Source organism: Rhinoraja longicauda, chromosome 12 (genome assembly GCF_053455715.1).
Source record: "Rhinoraja longicauda isolate Sanriku21f chromosome 12, sRhiLon1.1, whole genome shotgun sequence".
Lineage (NCBI taxonomy): Eukaryota > Metazoa > Chordata > Chondrichthyes > Rajiformes > Arhynchobatidae > Rhinoraja > Rhinoraja longicauda.
In genome coordinates this window covers 46,590,384-46,604,162 of record NC_135964.1, presented here as the reverse complement: position 1 = coordinate 46,604,162, position 13,779 = coordinate 46,590,384, and the positions used below count along the sequence as shown (strand labels likewise).

The following is a 13,779-nucleotide window of genomic DNA, read 5'->3' as shown; positions in this document are numbered from 1 at the left end:
CCATGATTGGCTTTCTCACTCAATGCACATTACCTTTGCTTCTTTGTATTCTTCTCACAATTCACAATTCCACTCAATTTATTATCGTCAGGATATTTTGAAATATTATATGTTGTTCCTTCATCCAAATTATTGTTTTATATGTTTTGAAAAGCACATCCTCCCTAATTACCATTGAGATCCGGGAAAGGTCTGTTTACTCCTTATCTCTGTTTATCAGTCTGCCAACCAATTTTCTCTCCAGGCCAATACATTGCCCCATTACCATGTGTTTGAATTTTGGGCACTGTCCTTTAATAAGGAACTTTAAGATTTTTTAATTGTCCAGGTACATCCTGTGACAGTACAGTTCTGCCCCAATACAGTACAGATCTGCCCCAATACAGTACTGCCCCAATACAGTACAGATCTGCCTTACACCTGGAGTACTGTGTGCAGTTTTGGTCTCCAAATTTGAGGAAGGATATTCTTGCTATTGAGGGCGTGCAGCGTAGGTTTACTAGGTTAATTCCCGGAATGGCGGGACTGTCCTATGTTGAAAGACTGGAGCGACTAGGCTTGTATACACTGGAATTTAGAAGGATGAGAGGGGATCTTATCGAAACATATAAGATTATTAAGGGGTTGGACACGTTAGAGGCAGGAAACATGTTCCCAATGTTGGGGGAGTCCAGAGCCAGGGGCCACAGTTTAAGAACAAGGGGTAGGCCATTTAGAAAGGAGATGAGGAAAAACCTTTTCAGTCAGAGAGTTGTAAATCTGTGGAATTCTCTGCCTCAGAAGGCAGTGGAGGCCAATTCTCTGAATGCATTCAAGAGAGAGATAGATAGAGCTCTTAAGGATAGCGGAGTCAGGGGGTATGGGGAGAAGGCAGGAAGGGGGTACTGATTGAGAATGATCACCCATGATCACGTTGAATGGTGGTGCTGGCTCGAAGGGCCGAATGGCCTACTCCTGCACCTATTGTCTATTATCTATTGTCTAATACTGAGCCTGATATCCTTAGACCAGAATATTAGTCAAATGTTATCAATTTCCATTCAAGTCCATCAACAGAAATAGAGTCTGCTTTTAAAGCTTTAAACAAAGCTTGGTTAAAAATCTCCCAAGATAATCGTATTATTTGGCGATCATCCAGGAGTATTTCAGACATTGTTGAATTTGGTGAGAAAGAGCAGATTGGATGAATTAAGTCCAATTTTTTTTCAAAGTGCAATTGTAAGAATATGCTTGCTTCACACATATTATGTGAATTATGCTCACAACAACGGTACTGAAACTCAGTGATAGCAACCATTGTCAACAAATAGATGAGCACTAATAAAATTTTTGTTTCCCTTTCTCTGAGGGTCACATGCTTTCTTGCTATGAAAAATAATTAATGAGATTGTGGCTATGGGGAGGAGAGACTTTTTAAATATAGTACTGATTTATGTGATAGATTTTTGGCTGTGTGGTCCAAGCTTTGAATGATCAGTTTTTAACTAGAGAACCTTGGGTTTAAATTTCTTTACTACTTAGAAGAAAACACTTAAGTGTAATCCCCTCGTGCAAGGAGATCATATTTAACCCATTTAGCTCTGGCCTCATGCTGGTGAATCTACACTGTACCCATTCCAAGGATAACATATCCTTCCTGATGAAAGAGGCCAAAGCTGTTCCCAATATTCCAGATGGGGTCTGACCAAGACCGTATGATTCTTTCGAAGCGGAAAGGGAGGGGAAGGCTCGAACATGTTCACAAGTCCAGGAAAAGTAGAAGGGCAGAGCAACCTAAAGGCCATGAACATGGAGTACACCATGAGGGCAAAGATCTGGCATGGAGGTTATTTCCTAAGGAATATAAAGGTTACAACGTCATATAAATACCTCTCAAGAATAACATAAATGTTTCCATCTTGTATTGAGGAAATCCACATTTTTTCCAAAAGTGAATCCAAATTGCAGCAGGCTCCGATTTCACTGTGTGGGTTTCCTCTGGTTGCTCCGGTTTCCTCCCACATTGCAAAGATGTGTGGGCTTGGAGGTTAATTGGCCTCTCTAAAGTGCCCCTAGGGAGTGGGATAACATAGAACTAATATGAACGGGTGATTGATGGTCGGCGTGGACTTGGTGGGCTGAAGAGCCTGTTTTCATTCTGTATATCTTTCAATCTATTAAAAAAAAACAAAGAAGCCACTTGGTTTTGGGCAATTGGGGATAGTTGATATCTGGTGGTCTCCTCAATGAAGCCATCACCCTACCACACCAGAGAACAGTGCTGAACCTCTATTGGTGACCCTCGGACTATCCTTGATCGGACTTTGCTGGCTTTATCTTGCACTAAACGTTATTCCCTTATCATGTATCTATACTCACTGTAAATGGCTCGACTGAAACCATGTGTTGTCTTTCTGCTGACTGGATAGCATGCAACAAAAAGCTCATCACTGTACACGTGACAATAAACTAAACTGAAACCGAAACCTACATTTCACGAATGAATAGAAAAAGAAACGGAAAGAAATTGATCTTCAGAACAGGTGCAATTGAATGAAAAATACCCTAACCGCCTCGAAGTAGCGATCAGAACTCTCAGAGCTCCACGTGAGAAACGCAACTTACTGAGCATCCTGCTGTTGGAACAGGAAACTTGCTGAATTAGCTTCCAATCCACAAGACCTGATATTAACAGTAATATTAAAGACAAGGCAAGTAGACAGAGTCTGGGATTCTGTCTGGAATTCTTCAACAGAAAAATGGTGGTGAATAAATCTGAGCTGCAAATCAACCACAATCAAGCTGACTGGAGAGAATAAGCTTGAGGAGTTGAATGGAGCATTGTCTTCCACCAGTTATTTTAAGCCCCATTCACAAAATATACCCTTTGCCTGATTTCCTACGTTTCTTCAGTTTGTCACACTGTTAACTGTCACTTTCACTTGAAGGGTCACTTCAGTGAAGGGTCTTCAATATTCCTGTATCTTTCAAAGATAGTCACAGATGCTTCCATATCCTGACCTAAAACACTTCCTTCACTTGTCATTACCCCTAATCTAGAAATTATCCTAATTTAATCATTACCCATTCATAAGATGATAAATGACCAACAACAATAAAGACAAAAGATAGACATGAAGTGCTCGAGAAACTCCGAGGGTCAGGCAGCATCTCTCTATAAAAAGGATGGGTGACGTTTCGGGTCTGAAGAAGGGTCCCGACACGAAACATCACCCATCCTTTTTCTCCAGAGATGCAGCCTGACTCGTTGAGTTACTCTAGCACTTTGTGTCTACTTTTGCTATAAACCAGCATCTGCAGATCTTTGTTTCAACAATAAAGACACTATTTGTTCATTTATATGAAGTGCAACAGGGAACTTTCGTTTATTAACATTCAACGACTTCTTCTGTACAATTTATCAATTATTTTTGTTTTGTTAATATATGTGCAGTGCCAAAACTTTGAAACTCCATTTAACAGAAAACTGCATAACTACATGATTCAAAAACACTTCCAACCCTTTTGCTAAAGCTGCATTGAATTTTCACTTTTCTCAACTAAGACCCTGTTAAAGTAATGCTGTGAGGTTGCTGCTTAGCACTTGTCAACTTCCACTATTGCCTGTTCTGTTCAGATGCCCAGCTGTTCTCTGACATTTGGGTGAACAGAGACTTTTAACTGTTGAGTCAGTAATATCGTTGGCTGCAAATTTCTCCAGAGACAAAAAAAATTCAGACAACAGCTACATATCAGTCTGGAATCCCTACATTTCTAACCATCTGACAATATCCGGCACATTGTAATAAACGTAAACACTTCTATCACTTTTCAAAGTCACACTCCTAGACAGTGACTGTGATGGACAGAATGAAATAGACTAGCATCAGTGAATTTTAGCACACAATTCAAATTAGTCTGTTCTTTAAGTTGCAATCCTGCCATTACATGAATAAGGAACGGCACAACTGGTAGAGCTGCTGCCTCACAGAGCCGGAGATCTGGGTTCAATCCTGACCTAGAGTGCTGTCTGTGTGCAGTTTGGACTTTCTCCCTGTGACTGCATGGGTTTCCTCCCACATTCCAAAGACATGTGGGTTTGTAGGTTAATTGGCCTCTGTAAATTGGACCCTGTGTATGGTGTGGTTGGGATAACATAGCACTGTTATGAATGGGGATTTATTTGGTCGACGTGGACTTGTTGGGCCGAAGAGCCTGTTTCCCTGCTGCATATTTCAAACAATCTAGTACAGACAATGGGAATTATCATAAAATGAACACAATTATTTTTTTTACTGGCCCACGAAAATATGGCCACTTTAAATAGAATTTGCAATTTTTAAATCAAATTCCACTTTAAAATTAAACACAGGTTTCGCAAAGGTGCCAGCAGTACTGCCAACTGCCCCAAGAAACAGGAATCATGTTGAATCACCAGGGTGAGGAATGGTTGTGGTGGAAGTGATAGCTAGGGATTGTGTGGCAGGGCAGGTGTAAGAGAAACTCTGCTGTCTCGTCTGAGGTGGCTTAGGAAACTACTGCCATACCAACAAGCCCACTATGCTAGATACTGAACACAGCCAGAAGAACAGAGAACATGAACCATGCAGGAAATTTATCTTCCATTTACCATACAAAAGTTAACAATCTGTGGAAAGGTTATTGCGATGCAAACTGTTTTATTTTTCATTGAAGCAAGTTGTTCACATGGAAAGTTCTCGGGTAAGCCGATCACTTATTGAGATGTGTGAGAAATGGAAGTATTTATCAGCTGACAGATGCTTGGAGTGAATATGATGTTTCTCTTCAACAGTTTGTAATACATCTTTGTTTGTAATTCTGAGGTGATGTCGTGCAAAGGCCAATATGTCCCCCACTCTAATCCATTCATTCCCATGGAAGTCCAAGTTTTCTGCAGGTTTAGGCGATCAGCAGAGCAGTTGCCATACCAAAATGCTATGCATCCCACGCTTCTGTAGAAGTTCAAGAGAATCTCTGTGGGCGTGCCGAATCTTCTTAGATACCTAAAAAAGTAAATACTCCAATGCGCTTTCTTGATTACTGTAGCAGAGTAAAAGGACCAGGTTAGGTTGCTGCTGATATGAATGCTTAGGAACTTGAGGCAGTTGACTATCTCTACAGCGGCTCTGTTGTTATGGACAGGATCTTGTTCATCCCTTTGCTTCCTGCGATCAACAACTCCTTCTTTTGTCTTGCTAACATACATTAAGGGCTAGGTTGTTATCCTGACACCATGACACAAGGCTCTCGGTCATTCCTGTACATCGTCTCATCTTGTTTTTGATCTGGCCAATGACAGTGGTATCAATGGTGAACGTCAAGAATGAGTTGGCGATATTCTTGGCCTCACGGTCAAAGGTGTACACAGGAGTAGAGAAGATAATTGCTCAAACAACCCTGAAGGGTTGTGCAAAATGACACAAAGTGCTGGACCAACTCAGCAGGTCAGACAGCACTCTGGAGAACATGGATACGTGACGTTTTAGGTCAGGACCCTTGGACAATGGTGTTGAGGGTCGGGGAGGAATAGACAATAGACAATAGGTGCAGGAGGCCATTCGGCCCTTCGAGCCAGCACCGCCATTCAATGTGATCATGGCTGATCATTCTCAATCAGTACCCCGTTCCTGCCTTCTCCCCATACCCCCTGACTCCGCTATCCTTAAGAGCTCTATCTAGCTCTCTCTTGAATGCATTCAGAGAATTGGCCTCCACTGCCTTCGGAGGCAGAGAATTCCACAGATTCACAACTCTCTGACTGAAAATGTTTTTCCTCATCTCAGTTCTAAATGGCCTACCCCTTATTCTTAAACTGTGGCCCCTTGTTCTGGACTCCCCCAACATTGGGAACATGTTTCCTGTCTCTAACGTGTCCAACCCCTTAATAATCTTATACGTTTCGATAAGATCTCCTCTGATACTTCTAAATTCCAATGTATACAAGCCTAGTCTCTCCAGTCTTTCAACATATGACAGTCCCGCCATTCCGGGAATTAACCTAGTAAACCTACGCTGCACGCCCTCAATAGCAAGAAGTTGTGGCGGCTCCCAAGGGTCGGGCCATACTACTACCGACCCCTCGGCACGCTACAAAGTCATAACAAGAGGAAGTGTCATAACCATCAAATGTGGTTGGTCAGAAGGTCCAGAACCAGTTGCGGATGGAATAAAATTAGTTCTTTTGTCAAAGGAACTAATTGAATGGTGAAGTAGGCATGAAGGGCCAAAATCTTGCTTGCACCAGCATTGCAAGCAGCAGATTCAGATAACACACAAAAACATAAATCAGACAGAAAAATCTTATATGACCTCAAGACCAAAGTCCAGAAATTTCGGGGTGAGTTTCTTCGGCATTAAAGTGTTGAAGGCTGAGCTGAGGTAGGCCTTGTACCTTCTTAATTTATCCTCTTGAACAATATTTTTTTAAGGGTAACAAGTTAACTCATTTGATAAAAATAAATTTGAATAACCAATATTTTTACAGCATTTCAGATTCCTGTGCCAGTTTTACAAAATGTGTCATAAAAAATTGACCTCAATCAATAGCACATAACCACAATGTGTAACTTTATACAGCATATATATTTAAAGGCCATGAGAGGATGCAGTGACTGGGATACTCTTGTCTATGCCATTTACCCACAACGTGCCCATATGCAAGAGAAAGAAACTAACGTAAAAGAATAGAGTTTGTCGGGACAGAAAACTATGACGCCACCAAACTTACATAATTTTTAGCTGTTCATAAATCTACCGGTGACGATAGTGATGACTCCTGTGGTTTGGGATAGCTGGTTCCAAAGGAACACTTAAATTTGGAGAAGACAGGTTAGTACTCTAATATATGTATATGTGTTTTCACTTAATTTTCTCTGACTCAAATCATTGACATGAACAGGAAATTATGTTCTGCCTCAGCTTGTGTTTTAAAGTGATGCCTGTGGATACACATAGGTTTGGCATCACAACAAGTGAATTCCCATTGACTGGGAATTCCAAGAGGAAATAAGTACCAGGATAAAATTGGGGAAATAGCTCTGTGTAACGTCGTGACTGTTTTCTAGATATTTCTCTGCTCAAATCAGATTATTGGCTTTATCCTGTAGTGCTGAAAGTTGACCAATAAACACAAAGAAACTAGAGCCTTTTCCTTTACGAATGTACAAAGTATAGTTTAGTTTAATAGTGTTAAGTGTACCGAGGTACAGTGAAAAGCTTTCTTCTGCACACTATCCAGTCGAAGAAATGATTATACATGATTACAATCAAGTAGTCCACAGTGCACAGATAAATGATAAAGCATGAACTGATAAAAAAAATAAGCAGTGTCCCAAAGAAGAATTCCATTAATGAATCTATGGATTTGTACATTTCAAAATTTCCTGTAGCAATTTTTTTTAATGAAATATATAATTCTCATCATAAATATTTCTGCTGAAGTATCTTTCAGAACAGCATTTCAAGAAAGAAGCAATTTCCAAATTATATTAAAATGAAAATGCTTATGTATTCATTTCATAATAAAAATTATTGCATAAGCATGCAGGTCAGGGCTGTGGAGTCGGAGCAATTTTGGTACTGCAGGAGTTGGAGTTGGAGTCGGATGCACAAGAAATCAAGGAGTCGGAGGTTTTGGGTATCGACTCCACAGCCCTGATGCTGGTACAGCAGGCAGTGAAGAAAGCTAATGGCATGTTGGCCTTCATTGTGAGAGGATTTCAGTTTAGGAGCAAGGAGGTCCTACTGCAGTGTACAGGGCCCTGGTGAGACCACACCTGGAGTATTGTGTGCAATTCTGGTCTCCTAATTTGAGGAAGGACATTATTACTATTGAGGTAGTGCAGCGTAGGTTCACCAGGTTAATTCCCAGGATGGCGGGACTGACATATGATGAAAGAATGGGTCAACTGGGCTTGCATTCACTGGATTTTAGAGGGATGAGATGAGATCTTATAGAAACATATTTAATACTTAAAGAATTGGGCAGGCTGGATGCAGGAAAAAATTTCCCGATGTCGTGGGAGTCCAGAAATATGAGTCACAATTTAAGAATAAGGAGTAGGCCATTTAGGACTGTGATGAGAAAAAACTTTTTCACCAAGAGAGTTGTGAATCTGTGGAATTCTCTGCTACAGAATGGGTTAGGGTTAGGGTGGAGGCCAATTCACTGGATGTTTTCAAGAGGGGGTTAGATTTAGCTCTTAGGGATAAAGGAATCAAGAGATATGGAGAAAAAGCAGGAATGAGTTACTGATTTTAGATGATCACCCTTGATCATATTGAATGGCGGTGCTGGCACGCAGGGCTCAATGACCTACTCCTGCACCTGTTTTTTCTATGTTTTAGATTATACGAGCAATTTATAGACTTCAAACAGCAATTAAAAGTTTAATGATTTTATCTGTGCTGTTACACAAAAGTGATAGTGCAGCTAAAACATTGAAGGGATTGAGTGCCCTTTCATAAAATGTACTTCTTCAGCATTTAACTCATTTTCAAGCAATTCCAGTGTAACTTAAACCAAATACATCCATAAGTAATCAAAGAAACTCTAATTCTTTAATATGGTTTTATATATTTTTTAATGCAATTTCTTAATAATGTTGAAACGTTTCATTGCAGTGTGACCACAGAGAAATCTGTAAAATGAATCGCTGAGATGCCAAGTTGCTGAAGGACTTGAGGTTAACAGCTGTAACTCCAAATATTAATTTAACTCCTCTGTTACTACAAATATTAATTCACTCCTCTGTAACTACTAATATTAATTCAACACCTTGGCATGCTTGAGGTGATTTCGCTTCCAAAGCCCATTCTCCACGAGAGTCATTACTGAAAGTGAATATTTTTAGCTTAACAGAATGTAATTGATAAAATTAATCATTTCATGTAAACGCATTTTGATATAGATAATAGTGCAAAGGTGCCATTTCTCTTTCAAAAGATGGGAACTTGCTTCCACGTGTTTAAAAAAAAATCAATATCAGAATTTATTTTAAAAATTAAAAAATTGCAAAGGCTGTAGAGAAAGTATTCTAACATTTCATGGTCCAACGACACTTATTTTGCTGAAACTATGAGGAAAAAAATTATGTTTTCATATTTTTTGTGGATTCCATGGCTCAATTTCATCCAGTTTCCACAGGTGAAATCCAATGATTTTGCCTATGAAAGGTAATAATGTGTTTACTTTCTCCTCTAACTAATGTCATTGTTTTAGAAGTCTTTTTCTTTTCCTTTGGACATGGGATTTTGATAATCACCTTGAGACATAGACAGATTCGTGTGATGAATATTTTAGTTGTTTGCATTTTTAAGCCTGAGGATTATTAATAACCTGTGGTTTATTAAATTGTTGACCAGTATTAAACCATTATTGCATATCTTTACACTTCGTAAAGAAACACAAGGAAGTATACATATATTGACCAGGATCTGATTTTAAGACATTATCAATCTTTGAAGAATAAACATTTTATGATCACAAATATGTCTTCTATACAGAGGGATATAGCCATTTTGAACGGTAAAACATTCAAGCGAAAGAGATTATTAAATATAATATAATATAATATAAAAATGCATAAGTGCATGGTATTGGAGGTAATTTATCCATACTGTTTGAGGATCGGCTGAGAGTAGAAATAAACAGGTAATTTTCAAGTCTAATGCAATGCTGTGGATTTAGCTGTTCACCGTCTGGATAAGGGAATCAAATGTAATATATCCTGTTTGAGTATTTTTTTTAAATAGTGAGAGATTAAAAGGTGTGTTAATCTGAGTATCCTGGATCTTGTACAAAGTCACCAAAAATGAGTATGAAGGTACAGCAAGTCATCAGAATTGCAAACACATGGGCCTTTATTACAAAATTTCTGATGCCTTGCCTCAGTTAAATAAAGTTCTGGTGAGACCACATCTGGAATAATGTGCATGGGTCTGCTCTTCCTACCTAATGTACGATGCACTTGTGCTAAGGATTGCAGCAAAGGTTCACCACATTGATTCCTGGGATGATGAGTTTGTTGTACCAGGCCAGAATAAGCTGCCTAGATCAGCCATGATCCTATCAAATAGCAGTGCAAGCTTGGGAGACAAGGTGACTGACTGCTGTTCCTACCTTCTTGTGCCTGAGAATAAATCTCTCTTTGTGAGTTTAGAAGAATAAGGGGCACTTTCAATGAAATGCACAACATCCTTTTGGGACTTGAAGGGAGAATGATATTTCACCTGGCTAGACTGTCTATGAACACTGTCACAGAGTCAAAATAAAGGGACAGCCATTCAGATCAAATAGGAAGTGAGTTAACATCCAGAGCAGTGAATCTTTGGCACATTCTCCCCAACGCAAACTCTCATTGGCTGAGTACATACATGTCAAGTGGTTGATTGATTTAATTGTAATTTTTACTTTTAGAGACACCGCATGGAAATAGGCCCTTTGACCCACCGAGTTTACGCCAACCACCAATCATCTAGTTCACACTAGATCTATGTCATCCCACTTTCACATCCACTCCCTGCAAACTAGGGGTAATTTACAGAGGCCAATTATCCTACAAACCAGCAAGTCTATGGGATGTGGGAGGAAACAGGATCACCCGGAGGAAACCCACGCAGTCACAGCGAGAACCAGCAAACTTCAGGCAGACAGCACCCGAGGTCAGGATTGAACCCAGTTCTCTGGTGCAGTGAGGCTGTAACTCTACCAGCCGCGCCACTAACAAAAATTAAAGGACTCAAAGGTGTGGGTTAGTGCTGGGCAGAGGCATTGAGGTAAAAGACTTGCCATGAACTAATTGAATGGTGGAACAGGCATGAGAGGCCAAATGGCCAACACCTGCTTCTATTTCTTATGCCATGTTCTTAGACCGAAATTGGATGTAAATGTGTTTGTTCAGTACAACTTAAAAGTGCTCAGAAGATGAAATATTTCTAAGAGTTAACATTTTTAAAGTGTACAGTATTTTACAGTTCAGATGTAAAGAAGAAATATATTTCTAATGACTTCATTTAGTTCCCTCCACCCCCAACATCTCCTTCAGGTCTGTTAAATAACATAACAGTAGGGTTCCTATGTTCTGTGTGGAAGGATTTGGTTGGATAGTGGGTAATGAAGCATATACAGGTCAGTGACAAATGATGTGTTTCAATGTAAAACTGCCTGCTGTCAAGACAATGAAAGGTCATGCACACAAGAAAGGAACCCATACAAAGAGGAAACTAAGTTATTCCCACAAGTTCCACCTGTGCACTGACTTGTCCACACTTCATTAGCTTCCATCTGTTAGAGATTCAAACAGGAAATGAAATAATAATGCATTTTACATTGAAGAAAATTCTTATATTACAATTGTATCAGCATTTGTTTTTTGTTTAAAAACTGTCAAAATAAAATTGAGGAGGAGAAACAGTTGCTTTTCCCAATTAGCTGAAATTATTAGGGCAGCCTCGCTTAAAACATTTTCGTGATGCAATAGCCTGCGGCAATTGATGTTTCTTTCTTTCTCCCATCATTTGTTCCTAATTTTTTAACTGGAGTCCGAAACTAATCAACGCCTTCATTTTGTTTTGTTTATTTTAGAGATACAGCCCGACCCACTGAGTCCGCACCGACCAGCGATCCCCACACAATAACATTATCCTACACATGCTAGAGACAATTTACATTTATACCAAGCCAATTAACCTACAAACCTGTACGTCTTTGGAGTGTGGGAGGAAAGCGAAGATCTCGGAGAAAAAAAACACGCAGGTCACGAGGAGAACATATAAACTCCGTACAGGCAAGCACCCATGGTCAGGATCGAACCTGGGTCTCTGGCGCGGTAAGGCAGTAGCTCTGCCATCGCGCCGACACATATCTGAAGTTGTAATAATTTAATTGTTGTAATCTATTTTTATAAGGGGAGAGCATCGCCTATTCAAAACAAAATGGTGTGTGTTTAAAGGTATACCCATTCTTGCTCTGTACAAAGCCACTGAGATATGCACAGTAAACATACAACATGCTTAGTATATGTTTTGGCAGTTGCAAAGAAATATCAGTCATGGAAAAGCGTGCATCTCCCTTAAATCATAAAACTGCCAATGATCACAATAGAAAAAAGGATAATAATCAGTGAACAGCAGCGAAGAATAAACTAAACAGTAATTTAGTTCCAAAAAATTAAGCACCAAAATTGTGTGGCAATTTTAAAAAAATGACAAATAAATCAATTGTTAAAAATAGAGACACAAGGAATTGCAGATGCTGGTTTACAAAAAAGTCATAAATGCTGGAGTAACTCAGCGGTTAGGCATCATCTCTGAAGAAGGATCCCGACTCAAACTGTCACCTGAAGAAGGGTCCGGATCTGAAAAGTCACCTATCCATGTTCTCCAGCGATCCGCTGAGTTACTCCAGCACTTTTATCCTTTTGTGTAAACCAATATCTGCAGTTCCTTGTTTCTACATCTCCAGAGGATGCTGCCTGACCCCCACAGAGTTACTACAGAACTGTTAAAAATATTTGTTGGTCACTAATTGTACAAAAGAATGACCATCTCATGAGAAGAACATTATATAAAAACCTAAAACAAATATACAGGAAAGTTAAACTTGCCTACACAATTGAATTTTTTGTGAATGAAAGGCTTACACAACATTTCCAGTGAAAACTACATCAGAGACCTATTTTTTGAGAATGTTCTTGTGTACTTATCAGCTGAGTTAGCAGCATAGCATGAACCCAAACTTTGGGGGAAGAGTTAGCATGCGAGTCAAATTGGTCACTTAAAGAGCATTTCACAGACACTGAGAAATCAGGAGTCTGAAGAAGGGTCTCGACCCGAAACGTCACCCATTCCTTCTCACCAGAGATGCTGCCTGTCCCGCTGAGTTACTCCAGCATTTTGTGTCTACCTGAGAAATCATTTCCAGGTAAGTTATAAAAAAAATGATTTATTTTTGTATAAACATCAAAAACAATGCTTTAAATTAACTTCAGAAGTAATTTTTTCTATCAAACAAGTTAAAACCAAGACCTGTTTTCAACATGTTACATATTTTACATATGAACCTACAAAAGACAACATTTCAATTGGAATATTTCCTTGTTGAATAAATACTAGTTTTTGTTTCTGAGGTTACTATTTTTCATTGAAAACTCAAAAATAATCATTCAGTGCAAACTTGTAGGAGTGTTTCAATGTCGAAAGAAAAAATTATGAATGAAAGCCCTAAGAAAAAGATATCAACAAAAGTTTCTATTTGCACAATCAGGACAAGAAAATCTTGTTATAAAAACTTCCTAGCCTGTACTACCGAATAAAAGACTCTGAACATACACGCTGCAATCAGCTGGATAAAGGCACAAAGTTATTGCTGCAACAATGATATTCATCTACCTGTTGTGAGGAAAACATTAGGAGAAATCATCAAGTATCAGACCACAGATGTGAATAAAGTGGGCAGCATATCTGAAGAGATTGGTGGGAAATTCCTGCTCAAAGCTCATTCCCATAAAACTTGCCAGATGTTCTCGGTGATCAGTATCCTTGTGTAATTTGCTCATTGTGTTTACAATGATATTTGCCTGTTCAGACGTCAGTAGTGGCCTTCAGGCAGGTCCTGAGCAGTAATTGCAAATAGGTAGAGCATTTCCTATTTGTGTTTACCAGCCTGTTATGTAGCTGCAAGTAAGAATTTCATTGTTCCATTGTTGGTACATACAGCAATTAAAAGGTCTTGACTCCCACATCAAAATAAGGGGTAAATAGATAATTCTCTGCTGCGCT

General features: G+C 39.3%; 1 protein-coding gene across 1 annotated transcript in view; it reads right to left on the bottom strand.

Annotated features, from left to right (window-relative positions):
* Positions 1-13,779, bottom strand: part of hlcs (holocarboxylase synthetase (biotin-(proprionyl-CoA-carboxylase (ATP-hydrolysing)) ligase)) — a 197,445-nt gene that overhangs the window by 91,904 nt on the left and 91,762 nt on the right. The window lies entirely within an intron of this gene.